Here is a 22,478-nt window from a genome sequence, read left to right on the forward strand (position 1 = left end):
GGGATTGCCCTGCTCCGAGTCTTCACACGGCTGGAGGCTTTCATCGTCCCCTGCCAGGGACCAAGGCATAGAAGGTAAGTGGGGTGGGGAAGGCAGGGAGGTGGGGGGAGGGAGGGAAGGAAAAATAAAAAGCCTTACCTCTGTCCCCGGCGGGGAGGCGAAGGTAGCCTCTCAGCCTTGGGGAGGCTCGGAGCGGGGATGGCCCTGCTTCGAGCCTCCTCATTGGCTGAGGGGCTGCCACGCCACCCGCCGGGGACAAAGGCCGTGGAATCCTGACGGAGAGATTCCCGGCCTGGTAACGACTCAGCGAGGGCCAATCAGAATGGCTCTTTCATTCTGTACTAATGTCCTATAACTACTAATGATTCTTTGCTCCTCTTCTTTGGTGTTTGTCTTGTCATGTCTTTGAGCGATGGCTGCAAACTCTCAAAGTGGAAAAAAAAACACAGAACAGGTTATTATGCCATGTCCTTTCTGGAGAGGGCGCTTGCTATCTTTTTTGAGATGTTTTTGCAAGGAACTTTGGGTTGGTCACTCTGAGTTACCTGGAGGAACCCAGACATGGGCTCCCTGCTCACTGTGCTCAGAGAGGTACAGCTCCACTTCACTGATGATGCCCAACAAGGCTGAAACATGTGTCTGAGGTTGCTGTTGGTACTCTTGTTCAGAAGGGAATTGCTATAGCATTTTGGTGCAGTACTGCCCATGTGGGCTTGAAAAAGACAGATATGCAAATGGTTATTTCCCATCTGTGAAAGGTACAGTGAGCAAAAAGTGATGGCTGCAAACTCTCAAAGTGGGAAAAAAACCACAGAACAGGTTATCATGCCATGTTCTTCTGGAGAGGGGTGCCTGTGCGCCTGTTACCTTTTTTGAAAATTGTCATGTCTTTGGGTGTGCGCTCTGAGGCCCAGGGGCATGTGGGGCATTATAAAAAATAAATAAAATAAAATAAAATAAATAGATCCAAATACTCATTATATAACTGGGTGCTCTTTGCATGATATTAAAGTTGTGCGATCACAGATGTCAACATATACATACATTAGGTAACATTGATTGTGTCCAAGACCACAGATGTATGTGAAGTTGTATCATTGGCTTGAATTAGATGGTCCCTTGTAGATAATCTGATTAAACTTGCAGGCTGTTTTTGGAGCAAGGAAAGTGATAACTGAAAAGAGAATTGAGTCACATTTTTGTCAGTATGTTCTTTGATATAATATTACATTTTGGAAGTGAGAAATGTTATTTAGGCACATTGTTTATTTGCTTATAAATTACATTTTGGTATTTTTTTATTTTGATTTGTGATCAAATACCCAATCGAAGAAATGTTGAAACAGGTGAAGGTAAGGCCAAAGATCATGCATTATCCAGATATGTTTTGCATGGCCAGTGGCAGGCACAGAGTCTTGGAAAGCAAAAATGAGGGAAACAGTGGCCAAGGAGGAGCAAGGATTTAGGAAGGAGAGAGTGCGTTATAACAATCCTAGTAAAACAGGTATATTTGGCCTCCACTAGCATCAAGCAAACAAATATTCCGTTGAAACTTTCAGCCCATATTTTCTTTCACCTCAAGTTCATGGAGGGAAGATTGCCTGAACATGAGATCTACATACATACAATCACAGAAACTACCCAAAAGACGTCAGCAGAATGAACACATATTTACCGGTGTCCGGTCAAATGGTCGAAAAAAAAAAGGTCGAATTTTTTTATGTATTTATTTATATATTTTTTTAAGTTTTGGTTGGGTGGGGAACCCCCATAAAATAAAAAAAATAAAAAATGGACCTTTTTTTTCAACCATTTTACTTCGATCAAATGGTCATTCGACCCTTTGGTTTTCGACTAAATGACTGGTAACCATATTTACAAAGGTAGTGATCAGTCAGAACAAGAAATAAATACAACTCAATAATGTTCTGGATAGAAATCGGGTTTTAATAGAGAATTAGCCTTTCTCTTTGAGTCAATACAAGACGAATAGAAAGTGTACAGAGAAGCCACAGAAGGAGAAACATTTGACTATTAGTGACGTTTCCAGTCACTGTTTAGAGACACATGACACATGAAAGGCTAAATTAAGTGATGAAACTTCTCATACCCATAGTTTACTAGATGGCATTTTGACTATAAAATTGCAACCCGAAATTTCACTGTTAGCCCAAACAAAAGATACTGCCATTCCAGAAACACTCCAACTCACCTTGCAATTGACCAAAGCACATATACATAGAGAGCCGAGTAAGGTTTCTTCACAAGAGCTTGCGAAAAGAAGAGAAGATGATATAACTTTGAGAGAGAAGTCAAACAAACTAATGAAGGAACTTGACAATGCAGTTTTACAGACTGAACACTTGAAGAAAGAATAAGTAAGCTAGGAATCTACAAACCAAGAATCAGTGGAGGAAATGTATATTTGTCAGAATTAAAAAGACTCCTTGCAACTGGAGTTAGAAACAACAAAAGAAATACTGGCCCTCTGAAACTTGAATGTTAAGGACTAATCAGGCCAGACTAATTGAATCTAGGGAACAACTAGCACAAAGTAAATAACAAATGATAATTAAAAAGGATATGAATACTTGATTAAGAAAATAAATTAAATAAAGTAGGTTGGGTTGAGGATTGCTATTCCTGAAACTACCTCTCCACTGTCAAGACCTTACCTCAGAACTACTAGTGGCTACCCCTGGCCATAGCCAAGTCATGGGTGGTAACGGATATACAATTTCTCCTTCTAGAATGCACCCATATGGACAGGGGGAACTAGGTTCCCTGCCAGATAGAGAGGAATATGTACACCATTCATGTGAGAGGATGGGGGTGGTTCACTTGAAATGTCAACAGTGGACATGGGAGGAAATACAAGAACTCGCAAAGATGATAATCAGTGAAGAAATGTAACAACAATTATTAGAATGTATGATTCAACAGAGAGCACATTTCACCTATCTGGCTACCCTTGTGAGACAAGCGAACAACAAAGAAAAATGATTTTAAAAAAACTATATGTATGCAAGGTACTAGGTGGAAATCGAAGAACGCCTAGGTAGATGGGGAACAACTGATTCTGAGTGGGAACATGAAGAAAACATTGGGTGACACCAAATCGGTGCTGGGCCTGTGGCATGGCTATCCCTAGCTGCATTGCTCACTGGGCTTGGCCAACAGTTATGCCCAGTAGGGATTGTGCTCAGTTATGGCCTTTAGCCAAAAATCAAGTATGGTGACCGGAAAACATATCGCAGTAGCTGATCTGGTTCGGTAATTGTTTTACAGATACATCCATTTTATTATAAGGCAACAAACAAAAGATAACACATGTCAATAGTAAACATTTCAAGGTCCTGTAAAAAGCTAGTTAAGGAAACCTTTTCACAATAAAAAACCTAAAAAAAGAAGAATAAAAAGTCCCTGTTACCATTCTCGTTCCCCATCCGAAAAGCTTATGACCTTACACATGGCATTGCAGACAACATCATACAAGGTATTGTTATAAACTCACTGATGTCATCCCCAGCAGAACAGCAAATGCTTCCCTGAAAGCCTTGAAATCAAACTAATGCATACAAAACACAGTCTGTGTTCATTGACATGACCGGAATTATGGAAACAAATGTTTCATAGCAACACATCTCTCTCTCTCCACTCTTCCTTGCTGAAGTCACATCTTTTGGCTAGTAGGCAGCCATAGGAAGCCCTCAGTTCCTGTTCTAATGGTGCTGTGCAACTGGAGACCTTTTGGTGTGCATTACACATGTATACCACACAAAAGAAAAGAGAACCTGCATGTATTTTATGCAGAAACAATAACACATGTGTGCGGAGTAGGTAGATGAGTCCTAGGCCCTCATTACAACACCGGCGCTAAACCATGGCGCTATTAGCACCATGGTTGCTTCCGGTATTGTAACGAGTCCGCCATGGTGAAATGGGGTAGTACCACCCCATTCCAAGGTTGGCGGGGCGGTACTTCCCCATTTCACCATGGCCCTTCCCCATTCCCATTTTTGCCCCATAGGGCATAATGGGAATGGGGAAAGGCGATAATTACGGTACTGCAAATTGCGGTACCGTAATTATCGCCAGGGTCCCTTTGTGGGTCCCTGCAATAACGGCTGGTTCCAGCCGCCGTTATGGGAATTGGGCGCTAAGGGATTACCGGTACCAGTACCCTTACAGGTAATCCCTTAGCGCCAGGGTCGTAATGACCCCCCTGCTGTCAGTATTGCACCAGGTTATTCTTCTTCTATGACAGACCATGAGAAAACATAATCCTTTTCCAAAGCTGAAGAGCATGAATACACGCCATTGTGCCAAATAGAACTGTTCCTCTAAGTATATGTAAGGGTTGTGCACCCACAAGATTCAAAACAAGAAACATCAATCTTTTCTACAGAGTCCTGGGAGGGATTTATCCTTTCTCACTGCATATTAGGAATTGAATCCCTTAGCATGTGAATTCTCAAAGTCTTTCATGAGGAGTCTCGGCTATCTTGATCAGTTTCTTCCAAGAACTGGACACAGGAAGATACACAATATCTGGTTAGCTAAATTGTCATCCTATACTAACGAGAAGCTAGTAATTAACCAGTCACCACTCTCTTTGAATGGTCCAAACCGTTTTTGACATGCTAAAGTTATGTGGTGACTTATTTGCACAACACAACTATCGTTAGCCCAATCATGGTGCCACGTGTACGTAGGATTCCTCCAATTTCTTACCATCCATTTAAAATACTGTAATGCCATCAATACCAGATGATCCACTGACATAGATTGGTTGCAGAGTTATCATGTTATGGTCAAAGGCTACCCGGTCTTGCGCATTCACCCGTATATATCCAACATTCAGCTGGATGAATGAATCAGAGGCTTCGATGTTGTTGCTAGTCAAAGGTGTGTGTCAACCATTCTTACTTCCTAGAGATTAGTTATTGAATGTCACCACAAACAACTCAGCACCTGCATATACAATATCAAACAGCCTGGGTCTGGGCTTGTGATCAGCAGGCATGGACTTGGAATCAAAAAAAGGCCCTAGAAATAATGTTCTAAGTGGCCCCATATTACACAATTTGAGCAAGCCCAAATCCCTTCCCATAAGACAATTGGGAAATAAAATAGGAAACATGGGCTCTTTGAAAACAAATTCTTGACCTATAAGCACTATACAAATGCAATATTAATAAAAGAGGCCCATTATGCAGAGGTTCACCAGAAACCACCAGAGTTTCCTGTAGGCCAGTCCAGCCCTGGTGATCAGTAGGGATCATACAGAATGTACCGCGATACAGGATACCTAGCCTTTAAGGATCTCTCCACAGCCTTTGACCTAGTGGATATGGAACAACTCTGGAGAGTCTTAACAAATATGGTAATCATTCAACGACTTTTACAATTTTTGTTGTACACTGTTACTGAATGTGCTGTGTGTTATGACACAGGTGGTAAATGCAATGCCCCCTTTAAGACCCTTAGAGGATTACAGCAGGGATGTGTGTTGTCTCCAATCCTGTTTAAACTTTATATTAATTAACTCTGGGAGATTTTCTAAACCACAACCCCTTATGTACCAGGAATTGGAACAAGGAGGTTGCCTCTCTTGGCCTACGTCGATGATATGGTATTTTTGGCATGGGAACCACTTGCTTTACAGTTGCTTTTGGACTCGTAGGCGAGCTTTATGTCTGAAAGAAAGCTGACAGTGTTGTGAAGGAGTTGTGGTCGAGTTGCAGCAGTTCTTGGAGTTATTCCACAGAGTGTGATCTACAACATTCTGCTACTTTGGACTGAATAGTCTTGCAACTACACTGGCATTTTTTCTACAAATACAGCAGGCAGGTGCGTCAGCGGGCATATTGTGGAGGAGTTGTGGTTGCGTTGTAGCAGTCCTTGCAGTCATTGCGGGTCTGGTAACGTTTTCAGAATTGTTCAGAATTGGTACTGATTTTACATGATTAAACAAGTTATGGGTATTACTGGAACAGTAAGGGGCAAGAAAAAGTTCACCAAATCTCTGCTGCCATGCCCTTTTGCTTGGTGCAACCAGAGTGACCCAACCAGAATGAGGAAACCTTGGGCAACAAAAGCACTTTGTTCCTCCCCTAGCACGCAAGCTTTACACACAAAAGTGCCTAAAGATGTCAACGGAAGCACTTCTGCATGCACAAAAATTAAAGGATTATTTCCTCCTACTACAAAAAGCCTACAGCAAGTCTGAGGACAGAGGTCATTAGAACAGTTGCGTCAACATCTCCTACGGTGTCGTCAGTGATTGATAATAACAATTCTCTCTTAAACCTCGGTTTGAACTTACAACGCGACTCACTAGTGGCACCTAGTGCCAATCATATTGAGCCAAAAGAGGTCCCAAACACAAACCTTTCTGCAGCTCCAGATTTGAGCAGGTTCATTTTGACAACATTCAATGATGCAAATTCCAGTGATTTATCAATTGTATCAAAAAAGTAGAAGCATTTGCAAGCATCAAGAGATATTGTTACCATGTCAAATTTTAGCGCACTCACTGCAACGGTTAATACTACATTTGCTTTGTGTTCAACACTGGCTCAGGAGCAGCCTGATATCAAATTCATCCTAGCCAGGGGAGTAGATATCATTTCAAACAACTGTGAGTGTGTTGGGAGTTTGTATTTAAAGAGAAATGAGAACTATATCTGACCATGGTACCACAACAACATGTCCCTAGCGAATTCGGCCAGAACAAGAGATCCGGGTACAGACTCTGATGAACAAACCTAAGTAGTGAATCCAGTGGTACTTGAGGACACAGAGGAGCCCACTACTGAAAACATTAAAAACCAACCGGCACATGTTAGGCAGAATCGAAAGAAGAAGTTAGGGCGCAACCAAAGGAAAAATCTTGCCGCAAGAACAACGAATCCAACAAAGGAGAAAGCAAATGCACAAGCCTTGGCTATCTGCAAATGGAATTATTTAGCTTGTGTAGAAGACACAGATTGCTATATTTTAACCCAAACAATGGACCCCCAAGGCTTAAAACAGCCACATAGGCAGTCTTAGCCATCTCAGACATTGGACAAATGGCTGCGTCCACAAGGAGTCGAGACAGACCAGCAAACATAAATTAGAACAGCCCTAAATGCTACTGCTGGTATAATAAAGTTGGTGATAAACCTCAGAAGAAGATAGCGTATTATCATTGTGCTGACTGGTTTCGAGCCAATTTCATTTAGTTCAAGGAAAAAAAAAAACACCTCCTGGAGTAGTCCTTTCATACATCGTATGCATCACTTACAGCTATTGCATCTAATACCTAAACTACAGATACTCTCTCCTCATGATATTTTAATGTGGAGCTGCCTTAGTTGGATAGTAGCAGTAACTGGGTTATTGCAACTTTCATTTTGCCTGTGATAACACAACACATATGTGCTTTTACTAACCAGTTTAATGATGTAGGCTTTGATTTGGAGTTTAATCAGTCTTCTCTGATTTCGAACATGGTTATGGAATTGAACTATAAACATACGGGATTGAATTGCAACATAATTAGACATAATTCTCAGCCCCATGTCCGTGAGCGAAAGTGCACACAACTTTTATGTGCTAATGATTGTGCCAATATATCAAACCCACATATTGGCACAGGGTGGACTTTGAATACAATACAGAGCACACAATATTGACAGGCCATGCATCACCAAAAGTGTTGTTTATTGTCATGGAATACAAGGGGCTATCGTTTTTTTACTGCTATCCCTGAAGCTATGGAACTGATCTATTGGGTGGATATTGTAGTTTTACAAGAAACTTTGGTAATGGGGAAACTGGCTATAGACGGGTATACCATACTAACTTGCATGGCCCAAAGAGGAAAAGAGGGCTGCCCTGTGGGCAGACTCTGTATTGGAGTGAGATCTTATTTGCAATCGGTTTCTTTAATGCTTGATCTTAATAAATAATGTTCTTTACGCCGTTATTAAGAATTTCCCAGATCCAAACTGTAAGACCTTTGTTATATAATTGTACAATCCACCTGATAGTTCTTCTGCCCAAGCCTTGATTATTGACTTGAGACGAATATTGAACCAGTGGTTCGAGAAAAGAAGCCATTGGCACTGTTATCATCATAGGAGATTTCAATGCCAGGTCTATATCAGCAGTGGAGATGGATATGAGTGTGTTTAGGGGCGATGATGCAGACGATAATGTGAATCAATTCAATAAACATCAGCATTAGATAATGGTAAAAATTGACCACATTTTTGATTGATTAAAATCTGCGCCCATTGACACATATCAATAGTTCTTTGTTGTTAAACTTTTAGACTTGGTGTCGTGACGACAGGACGTCATGTTTAGATGCTATTTACGTCACAGATCGCTTCAGAACAAAAGTGGTTTTGTATGAAGCAAATCTTAATGAGCTAAGTGACCATGCTGCGCTAAAGGTTATATTTGCCATGCACATGGGGGGCCGAACTTCGAGTCTGACCGCATTGGCAATCTCCAACATGCAGGGAACTAGAATTAGGTGGTCTGCAATAAATGTTAAATACGCCAATACTATATTGGCTCAATTGGAAAACCACAGTGGTAACCACTTGGCAAACCCTGCCCCTGGTATGACTAAAGCTATACAATTTTCTTTATTTTTAATAAAACAAATGTTTTTAGTTCACAAAGTACTTTTACATTAAATCAAAGCATTATATCAAAACACAAAATAAAATACTCTACATATCATCATTTGTAAAATCAAAACAGCATTATATTCCTATGCTTTTGTACATTTCTCATCATTCTTAAAACATTTAATCAGGTAGTAAAGCTTAAAACAATTGGCATGTCCCAGTAATGTCAGCAGATTAGGAGTTAAGGTCACAGTAAAACTTAATAAAAGAGAAAATAATCAATCGATGAGATACCGTAGTGCTCCAGAGCAGTTATCAAAGTCAAAGATTTGTTAGGTATAGTTTAGCGCCTCTAGCTTAGCTTCAGACATTACCTCTTTAATCTTCCTAAAAGTTATCATCAGGAACTTAACCAGAGCCAACATAAGTGATAAGAGATTGGTTGACATTAGTCTGTACCAAAATTCTGAAGTGATTACTGAGGACGGGGAATTTATGAAGATACTAAAATGCCTAATCCTCTCACGTATCATCTCGGGACAGTACAATACCAAATGTTTGAGAGTTTCCAACTCCTCGCCACACAGTCTACAATTCCTTAGTTATTTAGTGATTCTAATTTGGGTCCTATTACTTCCACTATTGGAAGACAATTAGGACTGAATTTGAGGTACCAATTTCCGTATTTAGCCAAAGGAATTTGTTTTATAAACAATCTTCCTTCACAGCCTGTGATATATTCTATCTCTCTTCCTCGATACAAATGTAGCATGGACAGGTCCTTCATATTAGCAATCTCATCCCAGCTCTTTATCTTTCCCTTTAATGAGCTTTCAGCAATAATTCCGCTGATGCCAAGCTGATCCATAAACAACTCACATTATTTTTTAAATTTACGTAGGAATGGGTTCTGTTCTTTTAGCATCATGTGTACAGATAGTAGCCAATATGGGGTTTCTCTTCTCTAGATAGTTTAAAGAAGAGGGATAGCATCTGCTTCATCATTTGTGCCCACCATTACAACAGGCACAATTCTAAACTAATAACACTTGCTAGTACTGACCGTTCGAGACCCAAAACACTTTTTAAGATTTTACCCTCCATTCTATCAAAGAATGTTCTATTATTAATGCTTAGTAGTTTGCACCCATATAGTACCATTGCAGAAGTCTTTGCTCTATAGAATTCAATCATTGGTAGTAACGAGAATTCACAAAATTGCTGTTTGACTACCTTTAGCAGGGATATACTGGCTCCTATCTTCTCTTTGATTTTGCTTTCATCTATTCTATTCCTCTTCTTGACAGAAATAGAAAACCCAAGATATCTTATACATTCCACTCTCTGGATCGGCACATTATTTAGCTTCCAAGTTTTTATTTTCCTCCTGCCACAGGTCATAATATAAGATTTAGTGAGATTCACTGTCAGATGGTTACTAGCAAGGTATTTCATAATGCCAGTTAGGCAACACTGTAAATCTGCGGGGGTATAGTCTACCATTCTTAGGTCATCAGCATTTGCTGTGCATCCCACTCTCAGATCTAGCCATTGAGAAGCATATCCTTCCCATTTAGTTGCCTCCTCCCATATATCAGAGAGATGCAGGTAAAAAAGAGTGGCTGCAATTACACAGCCTTGCCATACTCCCCTTGTTACCGGGATATTCCTTGATAAATCTCCCTGGGTATTTAGTCTCACTTGCGTGCTGTTGTTGGAATATAACATTTGGATAATACTTAGGGAGAGCTTTACAGAGGTATACAACAGTAAAGATGCATAACGGAGCACTTTTCAGAGGTAGCAATAGAACAGATATATCGCAGGGTTAGTATACAGAGGGGCGCAGAGGAGGGGTACAGCTTTACGGGGTGGCGGGGAGCAGAGGGGCTGACAGCATCTAGCAAGTCAGGTGGCAGACAGGAGACGTGATGGACTAGGTGTTGATTAGGAGAGACTCCTTGAAGTGGTGAGTTCTTTTCTGAATTGTAGGAGTGAGGGGGCGAGTCTGATGCTGATGAGGAGGAGGTTCCAGAGGTTTGGGGCATAGGCAGACTCCACGAGGAAGCCGGTTGACTTGAGGGCGACTGCCACATAGATGATGCAGCAAAAGTTGAAGGTGAATGTCGATGAGCACCGAGGTGGTGTGGTTGCCTCTGCATAGATCCTTGATGAGGCATGCAGCCGCATGTAAGACACTTCCCAGGGAACAAGGGAAGACAACGGGAGGCCTTTGAGGAAGGCAATGCCAACATGCAGGTGGGATAGGATCAGTGCTTGAACGGTGGATCTAAAGCTGTCAAAATGGAGGAAAGGGTTGACGTTCCACAGAAGGCAGAGCTGATATCAAGCTGTCTGAGTTTACTTAGCTATGTGTGTCTTGAAGGAAAGATGTTTGGCGATGTGGAACCCGAGGGACTTGGCACAGGAGGTGAGCTCTGGTGTGAAGGCCTCAGGGTTCCTGGTTTACAGCCACTTCTGCATTTCCTGGTTTTCAGTGTTGTTGGAGGGGTTGAGCTTCAAGTATGCACTGGACATCCAAGACTGGATCAGCCGACAGGTTTTGAGCCTGTGTTTGTCCTTGATGGAGTCAATCTTGAGGTATAACTGTGTGTCATCTGCCTATTGGCAGATGTGGATGTGGTGTGTGGCTAGGAGGGCTCCCTGTGGATCCATGTGTAGATTGAATATTACTGGGTAGACAATGTAACCCTGCGGGACTCGACAGGTGACGGGTAGCATTGGCAATCTAGAGGAGTCCATCTTAACAGAATGTTGGCGGTTGGCGAGGTAAGACTTGAACCAGCATGGACAAAGTCGCTCATCCTCATGCACTGGTGTAGGGTGTCCATGAGCGCCAGGTGATCTAGTATGTCAGGAACGGCTGAGAGGTTGAGTAGAATCTGGAGGCAGGGGTATGAAGCCAGACTCACAGTTCTGCATCATTTGTATCCATACCCTCCACACCATTGTTCTTGCCCTGCCGAGCCATTACAAAAGGGGAAAGACCATATGCAAATCAGGCTTGGTCCCACCCTGAAAGGGGCAGTCCAGCCTGATCTGCTTGGCCACATCCCTTCTGCATGAGAGCACAATCATCCTCAGACATGTTTCAGCCTGCTGGGCCTCATCAGTGAGGAGTAGCTTGCGTCTCTAGGCTCAGCAGGCACGACACACGAGTTGGGGTATACCTTTCCCACTCAGGGTGACTAAAGAAAAACAAAAGGGATGATGTGTGCAAGGTTTAGAATTCATCTTAACCTTCTCGCTTGAAACATTTCTTCTTTTTTTACTTCAATGATTATATTGGCTGCATTATTTTCCCTGCATCATTTTTTATTTCTATGCAAAGCGCTTTGGCAAAAGTGTTATATAAATAACTAAATGCAAATACAAATACAACCTTTGGTTCTCAAGATGTTTTTGGCTTCAGCTCCCATCAGCCCCAGTCCCCATATTCAATAGAGACAGTTCTTGGGTTTTGTAGTAGAAAATATCTTCTGTTGCACAGGTTGCACAGCTCAACCTATTTCTCTCAATATATGCTCTCTGTGCAGTCCGTAGATCTGGTACAGGCATCACAGGCTAATGATGTTCTGAATATTAAAATTACTCTTTTCCTTTGACAGAATATAACAAAAATGTTTAGTATATTTGCCATATATGACTATTTTTATTGTATGTTTGTATGTATTGTATGAATTGCTTTGCTTTTTGTCGTGCCTAGGTTATGATTAACCAGAGCACTGATATATATATATATATATATATATATATATATATATATATATATATATATATATATATATATATATAACAACAATTGCTGAAGGATGCAGGCGCATGCCAACTACATGCTTGCATTGGGGGTGCACCTGTCCATCAGGCCCGAAGGCCACAGAGTACTGCAATGCAACCCCCCCCACTCGCCCTAGGTAAAACAGAGAATATAAAGGGCCGATTCAGAATTTGTTTCACGTAAAATCGGAATTCGCGCATCAAACTGCGTGCAAAACACTGCTCATAGATTCATGGAACCAACTGCGCAGGACTTCTCTGGGACAGGCATGGAGTTCGCGAAGGCTCGGCATGACTCTGCATGCGGCCGAAGTGCCTTGCACGAGACTCCACACACGAGTTGGGAGTGGCCTGAGTAGGGGCCGGAGTAGGGGGCAGAACATGCAAAATGGAGAAGAACAAGGCAGAAAGTGGGTGTTATGAGGGACGGACCACAGGCAGTCCATAGCATGCCCACAAATGCGCATGACAAAGCGTATTCATGGATGTGACCGTGCAACCTCTTGCCTGTGAAATGCCCACACAGTGCCCTAGAAATCTCTGCCACCCGGAAGCAGGCGTATGGACTTGCGTGGAGGAATTGCAACTCTGGAGGTGAGTTTGCATGTTGGATTTAGGGGTGCGTGCACGCAGACGGGGTTATGATCGTACTCAGGGCTGCGTGTATGCAGCGTAACGGGGTGCAGGGACTGTTTACAGGGGTTCGCACTCAGTTTGATCAAGAATATATATCCTTTCCGTGTAACTCTACGCATGTCCTTGGGGTACCAGTTACAGTTACAGGGTACCCCACGCAGGGTGTCTGAGATACAGGCCTGCTTGCGGGTACCCTACGCACTGTTTGAAGGGTGCGTGGGGGTGCACACAAAGGTAGCTGTTCTGGCTGTTTTTGCTTTGCGTGTGGGCATGTTGGGGGTGTTCCGGGCGCAACTTGCATGTACAGTAACATAAATACGTGGTGTGCACATTTATTACTCTGTGCGCACGCTTGCGCAGTGCCGTTCTCGGTGTGCACCAAATGCAGGAGAAATGCGCACTATTCCTTGAATCGGGCCCAAAATATACTGTTAGAATAGACAGCCACTGTAACTCACCACCCAAAACAAAGAAAATGAAGGCTTACTGCAAAGGAATTCCTTGCTATGGTCCTTCCTGCACACCGCTGCACAGCACACTTTCAGCTTTGCTTCCTGTCTGTGGTGCTGCAATGAGCACACGCATATCTCGGCAACTAGGAAAAGGCCACAGAGTGTTTAAATCACAGGCTATATTCCAATGTATCAGTGTTCTCCTTGGAATTGGTGTGAGTTATTACCCGCAGATTACATTTAAAAGGTCTGCACCCTTCCATGGAAACTCTGTCTTCCTTCGGTAGTGCTTGGCATACCACAGCCTCTTCCCTGTAAGAATGCAAAACAAACAAAAAATCTCAACTGGGCCATGTCGGGTGCAAGTCAGCACAAGCAAAAAAGATAAAACAAGCAATACCATCTATTGTCTCTTTATTGTAATGAAGTTACAGTTACAGAAAGATCTTGGTGTAGCTAATATTCATGGCTTCCTCTCATGAGTGCTCAATCAGAAGCCCAGATAGCTTTCCCTTAGCCAACCCAACATAGTGCAGCCCTCATAAGAGTCGATAGTGCAGAGGGATGATTGGGAATGTGGTGGTGTTTTTTTATGCTTCTGCTGGGTTTATCTTCAAGGGACTGGTTGCGAAGTGGTGACTGCTTCCGTTTCCGACAGGCTACCAGACAGTGGTCAAAGTGAGCAAGAACGGTCGGGAGCGCATTTCCACTACTTTTATTTTTTACTGTTCCACTACTGTTTATTTATTTTACTGTTTACTGTTCCACAATTTTTTTAAACGATTTTCACCATTCTGGAACTGTTCTTTGTGAAGTTAAAGCACATTTCTCCAATGTACTACCCAATAATTAAATTAGTTACAGCTAAACTGAGCTATGTTTCAATGCAATTAGCTGTCAAGCAGCATGGCTGCAACCCTTGAAAAAAGTGTTGTATGTTGCTCCCTGCCTGGGTCCCAGTTCCACTACTTTTTTTGGTACACGTCTACCACTGCCAGTGCAGCGCAGTGCCTATGCCACGATTATAATATCAAAAAAGTGCGAGTATGTCTGTTACTGTTTGAAGGGTGCGTGGGGGTGCACACAAAGGTAGCTTTGTGTGCACCCCCACTTTGCACTAAGCTTTGACAAAAGAAAAGAAAATGTAAAAGTAACCGGCCTGGGATGTGGAAGAGGTTTCAAACGTGGAGAATAGCATTGCAATGCAACTGATAGCCCTTGCTCAAGCTTTTCCCTCCTCCATCTAAGATGCTTATTAGTTTGCATCTGACAGGTCCTATGACACCGTCCTGCTTATTCTATGACAAGAGAGGAGGCTCACATTATGCTGTACTTTCTTTTATTACTGCCATACCAGTTTTTCAACTCATGAACTTTAAAACTGCAACATTTGCGCTTTTTCTCCCAAATTTATGAAAGAAGTCCAAATCTGAGAGGTTTAAAGTTAAACAATTTATAGTCCAACCTTAAAACTACGGCACCCATGATCCTCAGGTGTCTTGTAGTCCTGACCTCTGCTCCTGCACCTAGCACAGTGCAGGCTAGTCCATAAGAACCCCCAACCACAGGTCCTTTCCTCTTTCTTTTTTGCTGCCTCAAAGAGATAAGTACCCCGCAATTATTATGTCATTATTTTGATGTCGGAATTGATATTTCATAAAGAAATGCTAGAAAGATGGTCACGCAAGTGTTAGGACATGCGTGAATATTTAGAAAACATTTACCAGTTGTGGCTCGGCGTTATATCGCTTGTCTGAGGAGACGCGCTGAAGTAGAGCAAGCGCCGTCATAATTAGAGGTAAGTAAGGCCTAATTCGAATTTAAATTATATTGCTGTGAGGAGTCGGGCCGGAGCCGTGAGTGAACGTACCCGCCTCAGACAGCCGGCTCGCTCCTGTATGCTGCGTTGCCGCTCCGGTGAACACAGCGGGCCGCAGGACCCAGGGGAGCGGGAAGGTCTGAGTTTCCCGTTGTCCCCTGGGGAACTGTGACGCTCGTGCATGCAAATAACATTGCGCAGAGGACAGAGATAACAGCCTCCACAGTACTGAAAAAATAAATAAATACATAAATAATAGAACAAAGGTTTCACGAGGATTCCTTTCATAAATAAGAGGGACAGCTATTGACAACACTTAGCCTAACGGCTGAAGAGCCTGAGTTACAGGAGCTCAAGCTGAGTCAAACCCCTCTTGGCTAACAGCCCAGAAGTTGGCCCTGCCAACACAAGGAAGATGGCTCAATTTAAAAGCCCTGGAGAAACGCCATCCACTTCACCTGAATGGTCTGAGGAAGAGTGGGAGGAGTGAACAAGACACAGACTTATCCCAGAGCTTCAAAAAGGTACTGGGAGACTCGCTTACACAAGCAGCTCGGAAGAGCAAAAACTCTTTGACCCCCCCCCAAGCAACTTGGAAAGGGAGAGTACTGCTCCCAAGGACTGGGCGACCCTGTCGCTAGGCTAAAAGGAGCCTTCCTGGAGAAAAAGAAAGAATGCCAGGACAGACTCACTACCCCAGGGGGGGACAATTGAGGGGAACATGACGAGGGCTACTCCCCCGATGATGAGGGAGGAGAAGACAACGACACCTTTCAGCGGACTGAGGAGGACGTCGACCCTCAAGACGTGCATAACACCATGGATATGTTTGACCCGGAGGCTATCCGGCACCAAAGTCCTCAGAGTAGGTGCCATCACCCAGAGTAGCGGCGTATATGGTCCAGCACATAAGGAAGCCTCTAGATAGAGAGGTGTGGTTGCGGATGCGATCAGAATGCCCGAGGTCAGAGTTGCCTGTTAAGCTGGCGGAAACACCTGATCTGGATCCCAAAATGGTCACCTTTGTGACGAAAACCACACAAGATATCAGGAAAGGTGTCGACCGTGCCTGGAGGGGATGTCAGGACAAGCTTCTCAATATAGCAGGTCCATTAGCGAAAATTATGGATCTAGCAGAGAAGGCAAAAGATACCAGAACAGCAGTGGGCGTCCTCGCTCTCGGGAACAGGGCCCAAAGGGCAGTTTGCCTCCTAGGCAATGCCAACTGCACGCTCTCGTCAGAGAGGAGCAGAGGCGTTCAATTAAAAATTGACGGTAAACTGAGTGACTTAGCCTCTTACGAGGCAGGGGAAGGTGCCCAGTGCCTGTTGTTTGGCGAAGCATTCCCAAAGGAAATGTCACAGGTCGTAGGCACAAACTCGGCATTAGAGAAAGCCCAGAGCTCAATAAAGAAGATATTTCTGGGTTGAGTTTTTCCAGGACCGGACACCACAGGGGTCATACCAATACTGGTAGCGCAAGCAGCAGGATTTCTTCTTCCCGACCAGATCCAGGTTTCCCAGAGGTCGTAGAGGGAGAGGGTCCTACCGTCAACCCAATGCTTCAGGTGGTGAGTACAACGAGCAGAAAAGTAGGAGGGAGAACTCTCCAATTTCTAATCAAATGGAAAGCTTTGTCACGCGATGCATGGGTGCTGCAAGCATTATAAGGCCTGTGGCTAGAATTTGTGGGAGATCCCGTCCAGAGCGCAAAACCTTACCCCATACATATGGCATGCGAAGAGGTATCCTTGTCACACAGCGAACTGCTCAAATTAGTAGACAAGAATGCAATAGAGTGGGATGCACACAGAGGACCAGGTTTCCTCAGCAACATGTTCCTAGTACACAGGAGGGACAAGATACAACCTGTTATAAACTTGAAGAGCTTGAACGAATGGCTTGTGTACAATCATTTCAAGATGGAGGGTATCCATCTACTTCAAGACCTCCTGAGGATGGAAGACTAGTTAGCGTGCCTATATCTCAAAGATGCCTACCTTACAATTCCGCATGAATTTCGGAAGTATCTGCACTTTCAGTGGATAGGAGACACGTGGCACTTCACATGTTTTCCGTTCGGCCTAGCGTCAGCTCCTTGGGCTTTCACCAAGCTGATGAAACCTGTGGCAGCAGCCTTAAGAGAACGGGGGATATGCATTTCTTTATGCCTGGACGACATTCTCGTTCTAGGACCAGACAAAATGACTCACCGAGAACGTGCAGTGGATCTTCACGCTCTTGTCCTCGCTCGGTCCACATGGTGCCCGTCCAAAGTCTAGAATTTCTAGGATTCAAGATAGATACGATGAAAGCAACTCTTGCGCTGCCACAACACAAAGTGAGAGTGATAAAGAAGGAACTCAGATTAGTGATAACGAGGAGATTTATTTCGCTTCGGAGCCTCGCCAGAGTAGTGGGCCTCCTAGCAGCCTCTATTCAAGCGATATTTCCGGGCCCGCTCCACTATCGAGCACTGCAGCGGCTCAAAATCAGGCATCTACAGGGAGGTATAGGTTATCACCAACTAGTGACCCTAGATCACAAAGCCCTTACTGAGCTCCACTGGTGGCTACAGAATATGGAGGCTTGGAATGGCCGAACGATTTTCAGAGACGTTCCAGACCTCATCCTAGAGTTATATGCAAGCAGGTCAGGCTGGGGAGCCTGGTGCGAACACATAGAGACAGGAGAGAAATGGTCAGAGCAGGAATTGCAACTGAACATAAACTGTCTCAAGCTATTAGCAGGTTCTTTCGCAGTGCGCGCCTTTACAAAGGACAGAGTCAAGTGTTGTGTGCTGCTCAAGATGGACAACATCTCAGAGGTACGTTATATAAACAAGCTAGGTGGGATACGTTCCAAGATGCTGGCAGAGTTGGCAAAAGATTTCTGGCATTATTGCCTCCAGAACCAGATTGCAGTCACTGCATAGTATCTGCCGGGGACTCTCAACAGTGTAGCAGACTGGAACTCACATTATCTTGTACATTCCAGTGATTGGAAACTACACCCACAAGTGTTCAGGAAGTTGCAGGGGCAATGGGGTCCCTTAGACATAGATCTATTTGCGTCCAGACTGAATGCCCAAACACAGAAGTATTTCAGTTGGAGGATAGACCCGGGTGCTGCTGGCAAAGATGCCTTCCTGAAACCATGGAGCGGAGCGCTTTACCATGCCTTCCCATGGTTTATCATAATCACGAGAGCGTTAGCGAAGGTTCGGAGGGAGCGGGCGGAACTGGTGATGGTGCTGCCCATCTGGAAGTTGCAGCCCTGGTTTCCAGTAGCAATGGAACTTTCTACGGATTTTCCGAGGACAGTTCCTCATCGGCCAGACTTTTTGCTCGGACCGACCGGACAGACACACCCGCTAATAACAGTGGGCACACTGAAATTGATGGCCTTCAGGGTTTCAGGAGAAGATGGGAGTTCGCAACTCGCTGCAGACTGCATCAAGGATTCCTGGACGCCTTCAACCATTAGGAGCTATAGCGGCGCATGGAATAGTTGGGCTCAGTGGTGGTCAGAGCATAGTTTGGATCCTGTTTCAGCCTGTTACGCTCACCTGGTATCCACGGGGACACCACCCAGCCCTGGTTGGATGATTTGCACTCTCAAACCCTCTCCCGGTCCCTTGGTAAGGCCTCTGGTTAAAGATGGGTCTTCAATATAGGAGAGCTGGATTCAATACCAGATTGTCTTTATGTTTTCCCACCTCCCTTGGCCTCAACTCCTTCCTCCCCCTTGGACCTTCTCCTCACCTTAATATTATAAAAGGTGGGTTTTCCGTCCTGCTCCTTGTGGTAGGGATGCGTAGATGTGGGGGGCGAGCATCGACCAAGTTACTTCACTGGTGCAAGCCCCCCTGTGGGAATCCACGCCTGCTGCGACTCCGTAGGTTTGCTGCTTTACAGTCTTTATATGCAGTTCTTATGTTCCTCTTAGTTCGAATAATAATGTCTTGCTTCTTTCCTTTTAGGTATGGAAAGGTATTTTGGTGTTGTCTTGCAGTTTGAAGATGAGCATGGGCCGGTAGGTGAAAGCGCGATGTGCGCGATGCTGTCCAGTGAGTAATGCGCGATGCGCAGTGCTGTTTCGCCTTTTATATTGATAACCTGTGTCTTTTCTCTCCTTGCCAGTTGCGATGTACCTCGTCGAGTGCTGTAATGTTCCAGCAATGATACTGACCAGGAGATGACTACCCAGGTAAGAATTGTGTGGCTTTCTTCATTCGGGAGGAAATGTGAGTAAACGCTTACTAATGCTGTCTTTCTTTCTCCTCTTTCCAGGTTATGGTATTCCGGATGATGGAGTTCGCACCTTCAGGACAGTGGAACTGAAGTCGGCGATGGATTAAAGACAAGATACTGTTCCAGGTAAGTTTCATAGGGCCTCATTAGGACCCTGGCGCTAAGTGTTTAACTGCGCCGTAAAAAGCTGCGGCGCTTTTAAACACTTAGCGCCTTACTACGAGGTCCCTTTGTGGGACCCGACCTGAACGGCTGGTCTAGACCAGCCGTTAAAGTAGGGACCCGCAAAGGGACCTTGGTGCTAAGTACGGTACCGCAATTTGCGGTACCGTACTTAGCGCCTTCCTCATTCCCATATAGCCCTATGGGATGAAAATGGGAATGGGGAAGGGCCATGGTTCAATGGGGAATTACCGCCCCGCCAACCTTGGAATGGGGTGGTAATTCCCCATTGAACCATGGCGGACCCATTACAACACCGGCACAAACCATGGTGCTAATAGTGCCATGGTTTAGCGCTGGTGTTGTAATGAGGGCCACAGTGTTCTTTCTCTCTCTGCAGGTCCTTGGTTTCAGGTTCGCTGGCATCAAAGAACTCAGCACGGTGAGCGTTACGCTGCCCACAGCAGAATAACGCAAAGCATGTTCTGCTGTTTGGGTGCGGTTTAAATAGTCTCAGGTAAAGTAGTCCATGTAAAATAGTCCCAGGCCTGCCACACACAAAGCAGTCCAGGTAAAGTAGTCCCAGACCTGCCACACCCAAAATACTAGACCGCATAACTCAGTTCCTTGTAACTGAGCTATGTGTGTGCCTCCATATTGGCTGAACCCCTCCAAGTTAAATAGTCCAAAGTAAATAGTCCCATTCTAATGTTGGTCTTCATGATGGTTATGTGCCAAGAGAGTCTTGGATGAGGTTTTAAGGTCTTTGCCCTGGCCCTTACTGGAAGGCTGACTTGCCAGTGAGGGCCAGGGGCAAGGGTCATGACACAACCCTCAAGTGCAAGTTCTTAACTTCTTGGCAGAAAAGTTCCAGGAGGAAAGCACCTTTAGAACAATAGGGGTGTACAGATCGGCGATCTCAGTGGGTCACGACAAAGTAGAGAGTTGCGCAGTAAGTGAACATCCCGCGATCCTGCGACTGCTGAGGGGCATGAAGCTGAGGAGACCGTCAGAACCGAAATACGCTGTGTTGTGGGATGTCAAAGAAGTCTTCAAGCTTTTCCTTAGATGGCCGGCAAACGAAGACCTTTCTCGCTCACAGTTATCAGGCAAACTGGCAACGTTATTATGTCTTAGAGCATGACAAAGGGTATCCGATTTTAAAGCACTGGAAATTGATAGAAACAACTTCTATCCAGAATGGGTAGCCTTTACCATTGCCAAACGGAGGAAGACAGATTTGCGGGTTATTTTATACCCTTATTTTGAGGAGAATAAAAAGTTGAGAGTTCTGCAGTGTATCAAGGATAATGAGAATGCTACAGCGCAGTTAAGACTGCGAGGGGTCACCCAGTTGCTGATAGAGCATAGGAAGCCTTATCATGCAGTAGCAGCAGCGACGATCGCTAGATCGATGCGAGAAGTTATGCAGTGGGCAGGGATAGACTTGTCCATGTTTGGCATGCATTCACCTAGGGGTGTGATGGCTTCTAGAGCTTTCACAGCAGGGGTATCGCTTCAGGATATAATGAAATCAGCAGATTGGTCCTCTGAGTTGCCCTTTAAGACATTTTATTTCAAACCTGTCTCTGACATAACAAATAGAGTGGTGGCGAGCTTTGAACAAGCATAATGCGAGCCTCCTGTCTTGTCATAGAATAAAGATTGCCCACGCTGACAGCTCAGGAAGTCTTCATTCTATTAAAGACAAGGAGGCGAGCATTATATCCCACCCAGATAAATAACAAATCTTGAACTTGCGTATGATGTCTTGGGTGTTCAGCTTTGTCTTAATGCCCTCACTCATGTATTATTCTCCATTTCTCATAGGAGACAACCAGAAAGCAGCTTGATCGCAAACTGGAGTCAGTGATGCGAAGAGACATGTTAAGGTTGTCCAGGAAGTCCCAAACCATTGCAATTCGGGGACACAGTTTACAGTTCCGTTGACGGTCGTTGTCGGTCAGCCAGAAGACAGTTTGAGTTCACGGCAAGGATTTGAGAAAAAAAAAGAAAGAGGAAACAACCTGGTGTTGGGGGTTCTTATGGACTAGCCTGCACTCTGATAGGTGAAGGAGGAGAAGTCAGGACTACCAGACCCCTGACAATCAAGGATCCGTAGTTTTATGGTTGGACGCTACATTTTGGAACTTTAAACCTCTCAGATTTGGACTTTTTCATAAGTTGGGGAGAAAAAGCACAAATGTTGCAGTTTTAAAGGGCATCCAGTGATTGCATCAAATACAAACAATCGAATGCCAAAGCATTGAAAAAAATAATGCATCGAAAAAAATCATCAAATGCATTTCTTTCATAGGTAAAGGTTTTATTTTATTTTAAATGGGTTTTAAGGGGAAAAAAAACGGAGGTTGGGGGAACAGCATAAAAGTACAGCATAATGCTTGCCTTTAATAAAATGAAGACTTCCTGAGCTGTCAGCGTGGGCAATCTTTATTCTTCGAAGAAAAGTTGTGGGATCACTTACACATAAGTGACCTATGCTCTGTGCACACTTTTGGGCATCCTAGATGCGAAAGTAAATGTTATAGTTATTAAAGGTTTTCCAACACTTTTAATGCAACGTTTTGAAGTCATTAATATTTCATGGCATAGTTTCGTACCAAAAAACATAAATTATTGAACATTTTCAGTATTAATTCATACATAACAGTATATCCAAATTAAACCATACAGTTGAAAACAGACTTTTTTTCTCATGTACATCACAA

The sequence above is a fragment of the Ambystoma mexicanum genome, chromosome 8 (assembly GCF_040938575.1).
Source record: "Ambystoma mexicanum isolate Mex_15411 chromosome 8, UKY_AmexF1_1, whole genome shotgun sequence".
Classification (NCBI taxonomy): Eukaryota; Metazoa; Chordata; class Amphibia; order Caudata; family Ambystomatidae; genus Ambystoma; species Ambystoma mexicanum.